The sequence below is a fragment of the Vulpes vulpes genome, chromosome 12 (genome assembly GCF_048418805.1).
Source record: "Vulpes vulpes isolate BD-2025 chromosome 12, VulVul3, whole genome shotgun sequence".
NCBI classification, from domain to species: domain Eukaryota; kingdom Metazoa; phylum Chordata; class Mammalia; order Carnivora; family Canidae; genus Vulpes; species Vulpes vulpes.
The window spans coordinates 6,276,392-6,294,209 of record NC_132791.1 but is presented as its reverse complement, the minus strand read 5'-3'; the positions used below and the strand labels follow the sequence as shown (position 1 = coordinate 6,294,209).

Here is a 17,818-nt window from a genome sequence, read left to right as displayed (position 1 = left end):
GATTTCCTGTTTCCATCGTTCCTTCCACATGTGTTAATTCGAATCCTACTATAGAAAGAACTCTCCTTTCTGCCCCCGCCCCCGCCATTTATTCATTTATTCACTTATTTACATCTGTTTAGACTCCTGGCTATTTATCTTATGGGCTATAATTCATCACTATCATTCTGTGCTCGGATTATTCCAAAATTGGCTATTGGCAGCTCCTTCGTGCAGGTTCCTCTGTCCTTTTGACAAGTCGCCATCATTATTTTTGAGCACATTCTAATACCTACGAGGTATTCTGGGTTCATTGTGCACTGTCCCTGCCCCATCTCTGGCATCAATGCTTACGCCATGAAGAAGGGCAAGGGTTCTTGTCTGTGTACCTCATTTTGTTATATTCATAGTGCACACAATGTCTGGCACATAGTAGGGTCACACAGCGGGTAATTTTTGAATGAGTGAATGGATCCTAGAAAGAAGATTGCTTGGGCCAGCTTACAGAGGCTGAAGTTGATACTTGTAATAGCCTCCTCCTAGTGAGCCTGAATTAGTTCTAGAAGGGGAGCGTCTTTTTTCTGTTTCTTCTCCTTATGCCCCCTAGAGATTTGACTGTCCCGTTTTGTCCCTTTCAGCTGATTTGCAGCATGGCACAGTCTGAAAAGGAGCCCAGGGCATCCCCGATCTCATAGAGTAGAAAGAGCCAAGAGCATGGAGAGCATCCAAGGAGAACAGGCTGGCGGGAGAGTTAGCCGGAGCTGGAAGAGCCAGACTTGAGTCGTTTGCTGCTAATGACTTGGTTGGACACCAGCCGTGGTGGGCAGGATGCTCTCCAGTGGTTGATGGCAGAGGTCCTGGGGCCCCCGTTGGCATGTCTGTGGCTGGGGGGCTGCTGAGAGCCACTTCTCGTCTCCTGATACGTACAGGCTTTGCTTGAATATTTTATGAATTTTTCTTTATGAAAGATTAAAACTCTGTCACATTGGCTTTGGAAAAGCCTGTGATAATCAGATTTTTATTTATGAGCCGAATTGTATGTGTGCACCCCTGAAGAGGCAGACTGGCTGCCAGGCTCTCTTGCCATCCATTCTGGCAGACTGGTGTGCCAGGACCACACTTGGCGAGTGGTAGCCTTTTCATAGTCAAGAGAAGCCTGGCTTCCTGGCTCCTGGTGCTGGTGTCTTTTGATACTTATTGGGGCAAGAGTGCGGAGAGATTCCAACAGGTATTGGAAGACCACCTGTCAAGGACAAGGAACCCTCTGTGGTCTCGGGTGAGGGTTGCTAGAGGCCTCTTTGCTCCACCTGGGGATGTAGCCATTAGCTGAGCCAAGCATTTCACCCATCCTGGGATACCCCAGCTTAGCACTCAGCATATCCAACTGCCTCCCCAACCCCCACTCCCAGGGTACCAGTAGCCCAGAATAGGGTCCCACCTTTTCTCCATCCGTCCGAGAAGTGTTTTTTGAGTGTCGTCTGTATACCAGGCATTGTTCTAGGCATGGGGCTGAACTAGACAGCAAGTCTCCATCTCTGTGGGGTTCACAGGTAAACAAACAGGCACTTGTTCAATATGTAGGGTAAGTGCTGTTCTGGTGGAAATCCAGGGATGTGTAGGAGGAGTGCCTGGTCTATACTACATACGTATTTCTCAGGACAACTCCATGAAGTGGGTGTTCTCATCGTCTCCATTTTACCGATGAGGAGACTGAGGCTCTGAAGTTGCTCCGCTGACAGGGAGCAGGGCCAACTAGGAGCTGCGTGTGTCCCGACGCTGCAGCTTAAGGAGGGCACAGTGGCGAAGTGTTTACAGTCAGTCTGTGGCAGAGCTAGGCCAAAGCCTTACCGTCACCCCAGATGCCCTGTCTTGACTGATATCTGAGTCAGCGAGGGTGCCAAGGGCATGTGCCCAGGGTCCTGTCCCGTCTGGGCCTGGTACCAGGGCCTGGTACTTGCTTGGACGTGGGGAGCCAGTGGGGCCCCGGCCTGGGCTGGGGGCCTTCACAGCTCCTGGGGCTAGAGTGGAGACTCTCTGCTGGGAGAGGAGCTCCCAGACTTAGGTTCTCATCCCCGAGCCCTTGGTATGCCCATGTTCCTGACAGGCCACCCTCGATCACTTGCCATGGTGATGCAGAACTGACCTCATGGTCTCTGAGAATTTTGCCTCAAGGGAAGCCATGAGTATGGAGCTCTTTGGAGGCTAGGAGGCCCTAGGTTAGCCATGATGTTTGGGCGTGCATGTGCATGCATGTGAGTGTGTGTGTGTGTGTGTGTGTGTGTGTGTGTGTTGGTGGGTAGGGTCCTGCACGGTGTAGCCCATGCTGGGGGCAGTTCCCTGCTGTGTCAGGAGAAGGTACTGTAAGAAAAGTAGCTCTTGATCTTTCACTTATTTTCCAGAGTCCCAATTTACTTGTCTATAAAATGGAGAAAAATGAGTTCACATCATAGGGTGGTCATGAGGATCGAGTAAAACACTGGATACCAAGTGCACCCATAGTGCCTGGTACATGGGAAGAGCCACAGCAGTGACTGTGGTAGTATTAATAAGATTCAGGGACCCCTGGGTTGCTCAGTGGTTGGGCCTCTGCCTTCGGCCCAGGGAGTGATCCTGGGGTCCTGGGATCGAGTCCCACATTGGGCTCCCTGCATGGACCCTGCTTCTCCCTCTGCCTGTGTCTCTGCCCCCCCCTCTCATGAATAAAGAAATAAATAAAATCTTTATTTAAAAAAAGAATAAGATTCAGCAGGGAACTTTCTGTAGGTTGCCAGGTGGCTAGTTGTAGTTTTGTTCAGCCATAAGTGTGCATCCCACCTGGATGAGGGCACAAACCCTACCTGGGTAGCTCATGTCACAGGCGGAAGTCAGTTGTGTGGTTATGGGGAATTGTGTGCTGGGCTTCCCTTGCTAGCATAGAAACTCCAGCAGGCAGGCACAGTGTGGCCTTTTCATTGGTGGGCCTTGGCTCAGAACCTGGCACTCAGTTCTTTGCATTTTAGAAAGTTATTGAACATAAAATTTCATTTATGGTGAAAATTTAGCATCCGTTTGAGCAGGCTTGGAATCTTGAGTCTTATTTCTTCCACTTAAAAGCTGGGGAACTGTAGGGAAGTTATGTCACCTCTCTGGTCTGTTTCCTCACCTGTCGAATCGGGTTAGTGTTACACACATAGGTTCTGCGCTGAAGCCAGAGATCCAGAGAATTGCCCTGGCCTTTCTTTGCTAGTCAGGCTGAGAGTGTTCTCTCTCTCTCCAGTTGGTTGAAGGCTCCTTCCTGGTTATAGCAGCCGAGAATCCAGATCTCTTTTTCCGGAGTTCCAAAACACCCGCATCTAAAGGAGAAACCCCCAGAGGCTGATGGGGTCAGAAGTCACTGAGCTCAGAACTGATGAACTGGGAATATGCTGTGACCTCCCTTGATGAGAGGAGGCTAGAAGGAAGGAAGAAGGAATAGCTTCTTCGTTCTCCCCGGGGGAAATGGAACTTTTTGAACTTCACACCATCCTGAAAAGTTTCCTGCAAATCAAATCCTTTTTTTGGGACTACTCTTCACATAAAAGATTTTTATGACAAAGCCTATACAAAGCCCTTCAAAGTGCCTTCTCTATAGTGAATCATCACTCCTGGTGTTTCCTTTGTGTGAACCTGACCTTTCTTATGTTGTGTTTTCTTGTCATTTTTTTTTTTTTTGCTTCTATGATTATTTTTATTATCAGAAGTAATTCATGTTCACTATTGAATAGTTAGGAAGTCCAGATGAGCAAAAAAGGAATAAAACCCCCAAATCACCCATAACCTTCCCACCCAGAGATAACCACTCTGGGTGTTGATATTTGATATGTTGATATTTTGATGTACGTACCCAGTAGACATATGACATGTACGAAACTTAAAAGCTTATTCATTTAGGAAGCATTTACTGAGCGCCTGCTATGTGTACAATGCTAGGGAGGAATCAGAGACAAAAAAAAAAACAGATACAGTTCCTCCAGGATGTGATTTATGTAGACCAAGGGAAGGGAAGATATTGGGGGCAGAAACAGAACTGAGGAAAGGCCTGGAATTGATAGTGGAAGTTGCCGTGAGCTCTGGGAATTTTGACTGGACTCAGGAGTGGTTGGGCATGAAATGCACTGGATGGGACAAGAGGGAGGATTAAGTTGGCAGCTTCTGGGAGAGCTGACACATCCTGCCCAGGGAAGGTGGTGGTGATTGGCATCCATATGCTGGGGAACCAGGGATAAGCCTCAGAGGGGTTTTTGGAGGTGGGTGTCCAGTTCTAGCACCATTTGTTGAAAAGACTGTCCCTTCTCCATTGAATTGCCTTTTCCCAAAGACTAGTTGATTGTATTTCTGTGAGTCTTTTTCTTCTGAGCTCTGTGTTCTTTTTTTTTTTTATTTTTATTTTTTTTTATTTTTAAATTAAAAAAAAATTTTTTTTTGAGCTCTGTGTTCTGTTCTGTGGATCTGTTTGTCTTCCTTCTCTTTTGAAAACACCGTAGTCTTGATTATCATAGCTTTATATTAAGTCTCAAGGTCAGTTGTGTAAGTTGTCTGACTTGGTTTTTCTTCAGGATTGTGCTGGCTACTCGAGGTCTTTTTTCTCTCCAAATAAACTTGAGCACCAGTTTGTTGATATTCATAAATAACTGGTGGAATTTTGATCGGAATTCTCTTGATTTTATAGATCAAGTTGGCAAGAATCGACATTTGAACAATTTTGAGTCTTCCTCCTGTGAACATGGAATATTTCTCCATCTATTTAGATCTTTGACTTCTTTCAGCACTCTTGTAGTTTTCTTCATATAGCTGGTACATATTTTGTCACATTTGTACCAAAATAACTTTTTTTTGGGGGGGGGGGGTGCCAATATCAGCGATACTGTATTTTTAATTTGAAATTCCAGTTATTCATTGTTGGTATAGATGAAAGCAGTTGGTTTTTTTATATTAGCTTTGTATCCTACAACCTTCCTGATGCCATTTATTTCAGTTTCTCTCTCTTTTTAAAAAATATTTTATTTATTTATTAATGAGAGAGAGAGAGAGAGAGAGAGAGAGCAAGCATGGCAGAGACACGGAGAGGGAGAAGCAGGCTCCATGCAGGGAGCCCAACGCAGGACTCAATCCTGGGTCTCCAGGATTAGGCCCTGGGCTGAAGGCAGTGCTAAACTGCTGAGCCACCCGGGCTGCCCTCAGTTTCTCTTTTTTGTTGATTCTTTGGGATTTTCTACATAGATGGTCATATTTATTCAGTTTTATTTTTTCCTTCCCAGGCTGTCTACCCTTTATTTTCTTGTTTTATTGCATTAGCTAGGACGTCAATATATTGAAAAAGAGTAGTAAGAAGAGGACATCCTTGTTTCTGATATTAGAGGGGGGAAGGCATTTAGTTTCTCACCATTAAGTGTGATGTTAACTGTAAGTTTTTTTTTGTTCACGTTCTTTTGTTAAATCGAGGACGTTCCTCTTTATTCCTAGCTTTCTGAGACTTTCTATCATGAGTAGGTATTAGATCTTGTCACATTGATATAGTAATGTGATTTTTATTCTTCAGCCTGTTGATATGATAGATTATATGAATTGATTTTCAAATGTTGAGCCAGCCTTGCATGCCTGGAATAAATCCCATTTGGTTGTGACATACACTTCTTCTTATACATTGTAGGATTTGATTTGCTAATACTTTGTTGATGATTTATGTATCAGTGTTCAAGCGATACCTTAGTTTGTGGTTTTCCTTTTCTGTTATATCTTTATCTGCTTTTGGTATTAGAGTAATGCTGGCCTCCCAAAACAAGTTAGGAAGTGTTTTCTCTGCTTCTATTTCCTTGAGGTGATTGTAGAGAAATGGTATCATTTTGTCCTGAAGTGTTCGTGGGACCCAACTATATTGGTGCTTTCCTTGTAGAAAGGTTTTATTTTATTTTATTTTATTTTTTTAAATTTTTTTTTATTTACTTATTTATGATAGTCACAGAGAGAGAGAGAGAGAGGCAGAGACATAGGCAGGGGGAGAAGCAGGTTCCATGCACCGGGAGCCCGACGTGGGATTCGATCCCGGTTCTCCAGGATTGCGCCCTGGGCCAAAGGCAGGCGCCAAACTGCTGCGCCACGCAGGGATCCCTGTAGAAAGGTTTTAAATGATTGATTCAGTTTTTTTTTTTTTTTAGATATACAGGTGTATTTAGATGATCTATTTCTCTTTATGTGAGTTTTAGTAGATTGTATCTTTTAAGGAATTGGTTTGTTTTCTAAATTATCAAATTTGTAGGCAAAAAGTTGTTCATAATATTCCATTATTACCCTTTTAATGCCCACGGGATCAGTAGTGATGGTTTCTTTTCCACTTCTGATACTAGTAATTTGTGTTTTGTTTCTTTGTCTGGGTTAGCCTGGCTAGAGGTTTATCAGTTTTACTGATCTTTTCAAACAGTCACTTTTGATTTCATTAATTTCCTCTGTTCATTTCCAGTTTGCAGTTTCATTGATTTCTGCTCTAATTATTATTATTATTATCATTATTATTATTTCTTCTTCTTCTTCTTCTTCTTCTTCTTCTTCTTCTTCTTCTTCTTCTTCTTCTTCTTCTTCAAGATTTTATTTACGTGAGAGAGAGCACGAACGTGAGAGGGGGTGCGGGGTGGGAGAGGCAACAGGAGACACAGACTCCACTGAGCAGTGAGCCTAATGCTGGCTCAGTTCCAGGACCCTAAGATTATGACCTGATCTGAAGGCAGACGCTTAACCAACTGAGCCACCCAGGTGTCCTTATTTCTTTTCTTCTGATTGCTTTTTTCCCCCCCTCTAGTTCCCTAAGGTGGGTGTGTAGATTATTGATTTTAGATATTTTCTGGTTTTTCTAATATTCATTGCTATAAAATTCCCTCTGAGCACTGCATTCACTGCTTCCCACAAATTTTGATAATTATATTTTCATTTTCTTTTAGTTCAAAATGTTTTATTTCTCATGAGACGACTTCTTTGATCATTGTGTTATTTAGAAGTATGTTGTTTAATTTTCAGATATTTTGGAGTTCTCCAGCAATAGGCGCAGCAAATAGTTTGCAATTGAGCCACAATTTTCTATTATTTATTTCTAGTTAAAACCATTGTGATCTGAGAGCATATTTTGTATGGTTTCTCTTTTTTAAGCTTGTAAAGGTATGTTTTATGGCCTAGAATGTGATCTATCTTGGTGAATGTTCCATGTGAGCTTGAGAAGAATGTGTATTCTGCTGTTGTTTGATGAAGTACTCTATAAATGTCAGTTTGATTCAGTTGATTGATGGAGCTGTTCAGTTTAACTATATCCTTACTGATTTTCTGCTTGCTGGATCTGTCAGTTACTGGTAGGAGGATATTAATGGTGGGTTTGGCTATTTTTCCTTGCAGTTCCATCAGTTTTTGCCTCACCTATTTTGATGCTGTGTTGTTAGGTGCATACACATAAAAGATATTATGTCTTGAAGAATTGGTCCCTTTGTCATTATGTAATGCTACTCTTTATCTCTGATAATTTTTCTTGTTCTGCTTTCTACTTTGAAGTTAATATTGTTATCCTAGATTTCTTTTACTTGGTATTAGCATCGTATGTCTTTCTCCAAAGGTTTACTTTTAATCTAAATATATCTGTTTTTGTATTTAAAGTGGATTTTTTGGTAAACGATATATATTTAGTTGGATCTTGCTCTTTTTCTTCAATCCACTCTGAGAGTCTCTTTCTTTTAATTGGTATATTTAGATCATTCACATTTAAAGTGATTTTTAAAAAAGATTTTTATTTATTTGAGGAAGAGAGAGAATGAGCTGGGAGAGGGGCAGAGGGAGAAGCAGACTCCCCACTGAGCAGGGAGCCCAATGTGTGGCTCTGTCCCAGGATTCTGAGATCATGACCTGAGCCGAAGGCAAGATGCTTAACAGACTGAGCCACCTGGGCGCCTCTAAAATGATTATTGATATAGTTGTATTAGTATCTATCATATTTGAAACTGTTTTCTATTTGTCATCTTTTTTTTTTTTTTTTTTGTCTGCCACTTTTCTCCCTGCCTTCTCTGGTTTTAATTGAGCATTATTTTTTAAAGATTTTATTTATTTATTAATGAGAGATACAGAGAGAGAGGCAGAGACACAGCAGAGAGAGAAGCAGAGAGAGAGAGAAGCAGGCTCCATGCAGGGAGCCTGACATGGACTGGATCCCGGGTCTCCAGGATCATGCCCTGGGCTGAAGGCAGACTCCAAACCTCTGAGCCACCCAGGCATCCCTAATTGAGCATTTTATATGATTCCATTTTCTGCCCTTCATAGCATCTCGATTCTTTTTTTTTAAGATTTATTTATTTATTATATATATAGAGAAAGAGACCGAGAGCATGTGAGCAGGGGGAGGGATGAGGGAGGAGAGAGAATCTCAGGCACAGTCCCCGCTGAGCACAGAGCCTGATGTGGGGCTTGATTCTAGAACCCAAGATCATGATTTTTTCTTGCTTAACCAACTGAACCACCCAGGTGCCCCAGCATCTCAATTCTTTAAAATTTTCTTTTAGTGATTGTCCTTGGCTTTGCAATATACATTTACAATTAATCCACTTTCAGATAACATTCTACTGCTTCACAGGTAGCGCAGATACCTTGTAACAGAAATATTTTCAATTGCTTCCTCTCCTTCCTTGTAACATTGCTGTTGTTCATTTTGTTACCTGTAAGTTCCGATCATCTAGTACATTGTTGCTATCATTTTGGATATGCTGTTATCTATTAAGTGAATTAAGAATAATGTAGCGTATTGCATTTTATTTTATTTGTTCTATCCCCAGGGGTGTTCATTTCCATATATATGTCGAATTTCTGACCTAAATAATTCTTCTTCTTTCTGAAGGTCTTTTAACATTTCTTGCAGGGCAGGTCTATCAGTAGCCAGTTCCCTCCAAACTCACATTTATTTCTCCTTCATTTTTGAAGGATACTATGATTAGATATAGATTTCCAGTTCGGGTGTTTTTCTTCAAATGCATCAAGTATTTTACTCCATTCTCTTTTTGCTTGCATGGTTTTAGAAGAGAAATCTAATGTAATTCTTATCCTTGTTCTTCAATAGGTTAAATGTTTGTTTCCCCCTCTGGCTTTTTCAAGATTTCCTCTTTGCCTTTGGTTTTTCTGCAGCTTAAATAACAGCTTTCTTTCTGTTACTCTATTTGGTGCTCTCTGAGCTTCCTGGATCTGTGGTTTGGTGCCTGTCATGAATTTTGGAAAATTCTCACCCATTACTATTTAAGACATTTCTTCTGTTCCTTTTTTTCTTTTCTCCCTCTTCTTTCTGGTATTCCCATTAGGCATGTGTTATACTTTTTATAATTGTTTACTTTTATAACTGTTACTTTACTGTTAATTATTTACTTTTATAACTGTTTATAACAATTGTTACTTTTGTAACTGTAGCATTTCCATCCCTCTGCTTACATTACCATCACATAGATTTTTGCATCTTTTTTTTTTTAAGGTTTTTTTTTTTTTTTAGGACTTTATTTATTCATGAGAGCCTCAGAGAGAGAGAAGCATAGACATAGAGGGAGAAGCAGGCTCCACCCAAGGAACCCGATGTGGGACTTGATCCCAGGACTCCAGGATCATGCCCCGGGCAGAAGGCAGGCGCCAAACCGCTGAGCCACCCAGGATTCCCAGATTTTTGCACCTTGTCCACCTTTTCCATTAGCATATTATAGTTATTTTAAATTTCTGGTTTGGTAATTCCAAAATCTGGTTATACTGGAGTCTGGTTGTGATGCTGCTGCGTCTCTTCAGACTGTGGTGTTTGCCTTTTACCTTGCCTTCTAGTGAAATTTGAAAGCCAGAGATGATACATTTACTAATAGGAACTGAGGTAATCAGCATTTTCATTCAAGGCTTTATGTTTCTCTGGCTAGGAGTTAGGCTATGTTAGCATTTTCTGTAGTCGCTGGTGTCAGAGAAGTAATTTAGATTTGATGATCAGTGCTGAGTCGTTTAGTGGGCCTATGCCCTTGTACTGTGACCTTAATAAGTACTTCTCAGATTTTGCTTTCCCCTTTTGGTTTTAGACTTTGGTTAATAGTTTCCCATGAGGGTGGGTCGGCCTTTGTTGAATAGAACAGAATACTCTGGGTGCATTTAAAAATTTCTACTTCTGTCCCCCCACCCCCACCCCGACCACTGGAACCAGGGGGAGATAATTCTTCCATTGTAAAACTCTGAGAACCTGCTGAAGCTCCCAGAGGTAAAACTGAAGAAAGAGTTGGACACCCAGAGGCTTTTATTTACTCAGGCTCCATCTCCAGCATTGTCCTAAGTCTTCCTCCCAGTGACTGTCTCCAGTGGTGCCTTCAGCTCATGGCCATTCTCCTCATTCACCTGTCTGCCCAGTTTTGGGGGCAGTGGTCGGTTGGCCCTATGACCTCAGTTCTCTGATGGACCAAACACAGATTGTTGATTTTCGGTTTGTCCGGCAGGTTTCTGGTTGTGAGGATGGGAGTGATGACGTCCATGCTCTTTGCATGTTGAAGTGGAAACCAGAAGTTTGTGTCCTCTCATTCTTCAGTCTCTTTGTATATCTGGGTCATTCTTTTGACCTGGCTTCTAAAAGCTGTGGTAAGTCTGCTACAGAGCCCATCAAGAGCATTCTTCATTTCTTTTGCTTCATATTTAAGATTTTAATTATTTATTCATGAGAGACACACAGAGAGAGACAGAGACAAAGGTAGAGGGAGAAGCAGGCTCCCTGCAGGGAGCCCGATGTGGGACTTGATCCCAGGACCTGGGGATCACAACCTAAGCCGAAGACAGATGTTCAGCTGCTGAGCCACCCAGGTGCCCTCTAGCATTTTAGTTTTGTTTTTCTTTCCTTAGAGTTTCCATCTCTTGCATATGCTATACATCTGTTCTTGCATGTTGTCTGATTTTTCCATTAGGGCCCCTAATAGATTAATCAGAGTTAATTTTAAGTCATATCCCAAAAATCTGTGTCTGGTTGTGATGCTTGCTTCGTCTTTCCAGACTGTGGGGTTTTTTTTTCTTGCCTTTTAACATGCCTTGTAATTTTTTGTTGAAAGCCAGACATGAGGTCAGTAAGGGAACTGAGGCTGTGAGGATTTTATTGTGAAGAATTGTGTTTCTGTGGCTGTTACGTTACCGGGCCACATTTAACGTATATTAAGCAGCTATGCCAGTAGGTGTTGGAGTTGGGGGCGGAGGGGATGGGCTTCACCTTCCTCCGTGCCTGGTCACTCCATTCTCCTGTTGTCTTTGGGTTTCCCTGGTATCTCCTTCTTAAATAGAATCTGTGTCAGGCCACTGTCAGCTGTAATACGCTGTTGTTAGGCTCTAGTCCTTCCAGCATCAGGGTAGACTACCAGGGAGGGGAATTGGTCTGAGCGCTTATGATTACATCTCAGGGTTTTTCAGTGGGCCTGAGTCCCTGGGATGTGACTTAGGGAAGCATTTCTGAGCCTTCTCTCCCTTTTTTCCCCCTTTATGTGAGACAGGGAAGGCTTCAGGGGCCGGCATCCAGTTATTTCTCCCCCAGGTCCGATAAATAAAGTGTTCGTTCTTGAGGACAGGATTTTGTTCTGGAGATCAGAAAGCTCTGTGCTATTTCAAACTGGTTCCTTTTCCTTCTCCCTCTTACCCACCCCCCGTCCTGAAGCCCAAGCTTGCTGAATTTTCCCACCAAGTCCCCTAAGACTGGGTTCTCAGGGATGTCTAATTCTCAAGGTAGTCCATGTCAAGCTTCTAGCACCTGGGCAGTTACAGTGTAAGCGTTCCTACCCATCACTAGCTTATTAGCACCGCTTTCTCTGCCCTGGTCCCCAGTAATCTCTCTTTCTCTGCATTTGTTCATGTTTCAGAGAGGTGGTGTGCTCTGTGACCAGAGTTCTCCAATGAAAGAAGAGTTGATTTTCAATTTGTTCAGCTCTTTCCTGGTTATGTGGGCTGGAGTGGTGATTTCTGTGCTCTTTTGCATGTGAGGGCTGAAACTGGAAGGCCTCACCTGATGGGTTTTGGTGTCTCTTCTTTCCTGGTGATGCTGGGGGGCCTTGAGGTCCTTCCTGTTCTCTAGGCGGTGGGCATGCAGCCAGAGTCTGGGCATAACCTCATGCATGCTGCTGCCTTCTCCCTTCTCCCTTGGCCCTGCCTGGCCCTTCTGGACTGGTCACACTCTGGTTTGTGGTACTCCTTCCTCCCACCTGTCCCCTTCTGTCTGGGGGACAGAGAGGTGTCTTGCATTCAGGTCAAAGCATTCAGGTCAAAGCGGTGCTCCCTGGGCCTCAGTTTTTCCAGCTGTGCAGTGGGGAGGGGGTGCAGGTGAAAGCTTTTCCAGCATTCTGTACTTTTCAGAGAATAACACCACCCTGAGTTGATGCTTCACCAGACATGAGGGAGTGATTCTGTAATGAGTTTGTGTTTTATGGGAGTATTTCCAGATGCCAGCTTTGTCTTTGTTGATGCGGTTAACTAATAAAATGGCCTTCTTGTAGGAACGGTGGGAATGGCAGTCATGTGAGGGCAAATGAATAACCAGTGACCCAGAGGGTGTTTATCTTGGACTTTTCTTCCCAGGATGAGTGTGTTTTAAAAAAAGCATTTCCTCTGATACCAGGCCCGGCTTACGGGGCTTCCACGTGTTGTGAGGAGAGCAGCATGCTCCCAGGGTGGGTAAAACCAGGGGTCTTCATTCATGCAGCGATGTTTGCACAGGACACCCAGTGTTATTCGTTTCCTTTGGTTCTGAAGCCAAAACTTGGGTTCCTTTTGGAAAACAAAGTTTGGGGGGGGGGACCGAAATATATGTCAGGGTTATCTTCTGTTTATTTTCTTAAATAGAATATTGCTTAAAATATTTAGGGACAGGAAAAGCATTGTGCATGTTTTGCTTGCTCGTAAAAAGTTTTATACATTTAGAACTACAGTTAGTTTAAATCATTATCCCAATTCTACTATTTGCAGATTCCTTCAAAATTGCTAATTTTGGACATGCACTGAATCTCGTGGTGGGCTGTAGGTTCAGGGGGATCCTTCTTCTCTTTTTTTTTTTTTTTAAATTTTATTTATTTATTTATGATAGTCACACACAGAGAGAGAGAGGCAGAGACATAGGCAGAGGGAGAAGCAGGCTCCATGCACCGGGAGCCCGACGTGGCATTCGATCCTGGGTCTCCAGGATCGCGCCCTGGGCCAAAGGCAGGCGCCAAACCGCTGCGCCACCCAGGGATCCCGGATCCTTCTTCTCTTCTCTTCTCTTCTCTTCTCTTCTCTTCTCTTCTCTTCTCTTCTCTTCTCTTCTCTTCTCTTCTCTTCTCCTCTCCTCTCCTCTCCTCTCCTCTCCTCTCCTCTCCTCTCCTTTCTCTTTCTCTTTCTCTTTCTCTTTCTCTTTCTCTTTCTCTTTCTCTTTTTTCCTGTTCAAAAGGAGCAGACTGGCCCTTAAATGGACAAGAAATTATTACCATTTTAGGGAAACAAACTCAGGTGTCGTTTTCATCCTGTTTCCCAGTACCTGGCATTGTGCCTGTGAAGAAGAAATGCTCATTAGTGTTTGTCGAGTGAGTTAGCGAGTGCAGGAATATGTCTGTATTTCTGCCCATCAAAGCTTGACAAGAAAGTGTTGGCAAGCAGAGAAGGCTCTGAGGCCTTTCCTTCCTTGCTCAGACCTGTCGTCCTTCTCTTGTGACATTGGTGGCACCCCTGTGGGCAGCAGCGGTGACTGGCATGCCTTCGAATACCACCTCCCTGGGTTCAGGACTGGTAATGACCTGGCAAGATCAGTTTTCACATAAAATTAGTTCCCTTGCCTGGATTGTAGCCCTCTTAGGGGTGGGGAAGGGAAGGAAAAGCCAGATAAGCACATGCATATATTTTACATAAAAATGTGTGTTCGTCATTTCCCCCCAAATCAGAATCCTGGGGGGAGGTATGGAATTTTGCTCTCTTAGGATGAAATTCAAGGAAATGATTGGATTTAGAAGGAAGAAGGAAGGTTGCAGAGTTGGGAACAGAGTTGGGAACAGGACTGAGCAGAACAGTTGGGATCAGACAGGCTCTGATTTTGTTTGGTAAGTAAGGGCAGGGAGACAGAGCGAGAGAGCGAGTGCAAGGAAGTGGGGATGGGTTATGACCTGATGGGGAGGGAAGGGAAATTTCTTTAGTCATTAATTCAGCAAGTAATTACAGAGCATCTGTGCTCAGCTCAGATGACCAAGATGGTCCCTGCGCTTGAGGACACACAGTTTGTGGAGACAGCCAGTTTGGGAGCATAGAGGAGGGTGCTGCTCCTAAGCTTAGGGTATCCGTGAAGGCGTGCTGGCTGAAGGGGTGTTGAAGGTTGTGTAGGAGGTCTTCAGATGAATAGGAAGGGAGCCTTTGAGGCAGAAGGCTCAGAAGCGAGTGAGCAGTTGGCACTTCCAGAGATCTGAGGGTGTTCTCAGTACAGGGGGTTGTTGAGAGCTCAGCGGGCAGGTCATTGGAGGCTTTTCATGCCTAGTGGAAGAGTTGGGACTGTATCCTGAGAGCGGTGAGGTGTCAGGGCAGGGTTTCGGGTTCAGGAGTGGCCTGATCAGATTCATGTTTTAGATCTGTGCTGGCTGGTACAATAGCCACTCGCCACATGTGGCTGTTGAGCCCTTGAACCGTGGCTAGTCCAAATGGAGACATACTGTAAGAGTAAAATACACACCAGATATCAAAGACTTGGTAGGAAGGAGTAAAATATGTCATTAGTCATTCTTTCGGTATGTATTTATTTATTTTTAAAGATTTAAAAAATTTATTTGTGAGAGAGAGTGTGCGAGCGAGCACAAGCAGGTGGAGCAGCAGGCAGAGGGAGAGGGAGAAGCAGGCTCCCCACTGAGCAGGGAGTTGGATGAGGGCCTTGATCTCCCAGGACCCCGGGTTGATGACCTGAGCTGAAGGCAGATGCTCAACTGCCTGAGCTGCCCAGGCACCCCTCTTTCAATGTTTATATGTTGAAACAACCTTTTGGATATGTCATGTTAAATAAAAAATATATTAGTAAAATTAAATTTTTAAATGAGGCTAAAATTCACTTTTTAAAATGACGCTACTAGAAGATTTAAAGTCATGTATAGGATCCACATGACATTTCTATTGGACCCTGCTGTTTTCTGCTCTCTAGCAGATGGAAAGCTAGTTAGTGTAGTGATTGATTCGTTCATTTGTGGATTCATTTCTTCAACACATATTTATAGATTGCCTACTTTGGGCCAGGAACTGTTGTGGGCATTGGGAATACAGTAGTGAGTAAGACAACGCCCCTGCCTTCACAGAGACTGAGCAACTAGATAAGTGATGGAATTTAGGTAATGTCAAGTGCCGTGAAGAGAAAGGAAACACGGTTGGGATATAGTGGTAAAATGCAGGGAATGGGGTGGAGGGCTTTTTGAGATTGGGAGTCAGGAAGGGCCACTGGCAAACAGAGGCTTGAATAAAATGAGGAAACCATCTTCTGCATGGTGGGGAAAGGGAAAGGCATGTAGTTAATTTAATTTTTAAAAAAGATTTTATTTATTTATTTGAACGAGAGTGTGCATGCGTGAATGGGGTTGGGGGGGAGAGGCAGAGAGAGAAGCAGGCTCCCTGCTGAGCAGAGAGCCCCAGGACCCTAAATCATGACCTGAGTCGAAGGCAGGTGCTTAAACGTCTGAGCCACCCAGGTGCCTGGGAAAGGCATTTTAGGCAGAGGGAACAGTGAGAGCAAAGGCCCTGAGGTAGGTAGGAATGGACTCGGTGTGTTGGGGGCATAATAAAAGGTCGTGGTGGCTGGATGGAGTAAGGTGCAAAGTGAGAAGAGGCAGAGTCAGATCTTGGGGGGTCTTGGAGGGTGCCGTAAAGAGGGTGGGTTTTAGAAGGTTTTGAGCAGGGCTATTGACAGGAACTGATTGACATTTTAAAAGGATCCTGGCTGGTATAAGAAAAATCAAAGAGCTGGTTGGGGCAGTCTAGAGAAGGGGAGAGGTGATGCTGGCTGGGAGGAGAGCACCTGGAAGGGGAAGGAGAGACGGAGAAGGGATCAGATGTGAGGTGAGCGTCAGCGTCACAGCCAAGGGGGACCTACGCCTGAGTTGGATGGAGAGTTGAGGGAAGGTGGGATGAGTCCGGGCTACAGCAGCCCAGAAGCAGCCGGAGCCCTGGTGATCCGTGGCACCATTGCCGGATGGGTGGAGGCTCAGGGAGGAGTGGGTGCTGGTAGGGTGGATGGGAAATGGGAACCTTTACACATGCCAAGTGCAAGATGCCCCTGAGATAAGTAGGAAGTTGGATATCAGGCCAGCCGTGGCCAGGCTTGAACATGTGAAGGCAGTGGCTTTATAGATGGCCTTCAGCTCTGGGCCTTGCTGCGGTCACCTAGGATGTGCGTGTGGGTCCGGAGGGGTCCCAGTGTGAGCCTCTGGCTCAGGAAGAGACCAGAGACCCAGCCAGGAGATAGGGCTGAGGTGGGAGGGAACCAGGAGGTGAGGAGTCCTCAAAGCCAGGAAGAGGGAGCTTCAGGAAGGAAGGAGAGGTCAAGCATGCTGGCCGAGGCCGAGGTGAGATTGGAGGGTTGTCTGTGGGTTTGGCAACAAGAGAGTGGGTGGCTGATGACCTTGGGGAGAGTGACATCTGTACTCTTGGGGGACAGGGGTGGCCACCTGGAGCGGAGTGGAATCAGGAGAATGGGGGCCGGGAGGGGACCTCCTGCGTGGACAGGTGTGGATGAGGCCCTGGCCCTGGTGGTGTTGCCGTGGGAAGGACCCAGCGGAGGAGGGGAGTGATGTTGTGTAGTGGAGAAGAGGGGTTTGCCGGAGTGGTGACCTCAGCTGGGAGGGGGGGTGGCGCCTGGTGCCCTAGTGGGGCATTAGCTCGGGTCAGCGGGGGCACCGGGCAGTGTGGCCTGCAGGAGGAGGACTCCTCCATCCTGTTGGATTTGGTGTCCGCATGTGTGTGTGTGTTGGGGGGGGGGTAAGTTCCTTTCTTCTGTTCACTTTTCTTTTCTCAGGGAAAGTAGCTGTCAGCCGGGAGCAGGTTGTCTGAGGTTTGAGGAGAAAGGGGAAAGTCTCAAATACTCATCTAGGAGTGCGAGTCGAGGAGGGGAATGGTTAGGCCGAGGAGGGGAATGGTTAGGCCGTCCTAAGGACCCACTTGAGGTTTGTGGTCATAAATTTAAAGTGAGACCATCCGCGCGGCTGCGTACGTTCCTCCGGCGGGAGGTGGGCAAGGAGTTGACTTGAGGTTTTGCCAGGGTTTTAGTAAAAGGGTGATGGAGCTGGGGAGTTGACAGCTGCCACCAAGGTGGGGGGTGATGGGGACGGGTCTGGTCTTAGCTGGGCTAGGACAGCAGTGGGGGGCGGTGGGAGGGGAGGGGGCTAGAGTGCCGGGTTGGAGCCTGGGGCGGGCACGGTGGAAGGTGCTGGGGCGCCGGGGGTGGGGTCGAGGTGGGTGGGGGTGGTGTGTCGTTGGCGAGGGCAGGGTGCAGGTGTGATGGGGGACTGGGTGGGGGGCCTGGTGGTGGGGAGGAGGCAGGAAGGCCACTGGCGGAAAGGAGATTAAGGGACCGAGTGGCCAGAGTCCCGGGAGCCGTTGCTGTTGCCGCGAAAGCGAAGACCAGGCTTCCCGGTGGGGGGAGGCCAGCGAGCCGGAGGCGTCCGCGGGGGAGGCCACCTGGGCCTCGTGCTTCAGCCTGCTCCGGAGGTGGCGGGGAGCGCCCGCGGGCCCAGGAAGCGCACCCCAGGCTCCCCCGGCTTCCCCGGTGGGCACCGACCACGGGCTCAGTGGGCTCAGTGGGCGGCGAGCGGAGGACCCAGAGCCTGGCAGCCTC

At 45.6% G+C, this 17,818-nt stretch overlaps 1 protein-coding gene across 31 annotated transcripts in view; it reads left to right on the top strand.

The window, feature by feature from the left end:
- ZNF618 (zinc finger protein 618) overlaps nucleotides 1-17,818 on the top strand; it is a 179,072-nt gene that overhangs the window by 45,544 nt on the left and 115,710 nt on the right. For 10 of the 31 annotated variants that reach the window (XM_072727625.1, XM_072727612.1, XM_072727610.1 and 7 more), the window contains exon 2: nucleotides 10,464-10,602. The exons of 20 other annotated variants lie outside the window; for them this stretch is intronic. The gene's annotated coding sequence lies outside the window, so the exon portion shown is untranslated. Of the gene's footprint in view, nucleotides 1-10,463; nucleotides 10,603-17,818 lie in introns of those variants that run through there. One more of the 31 variants, XM_072727621.1, reaches the window with a different exon arrangement.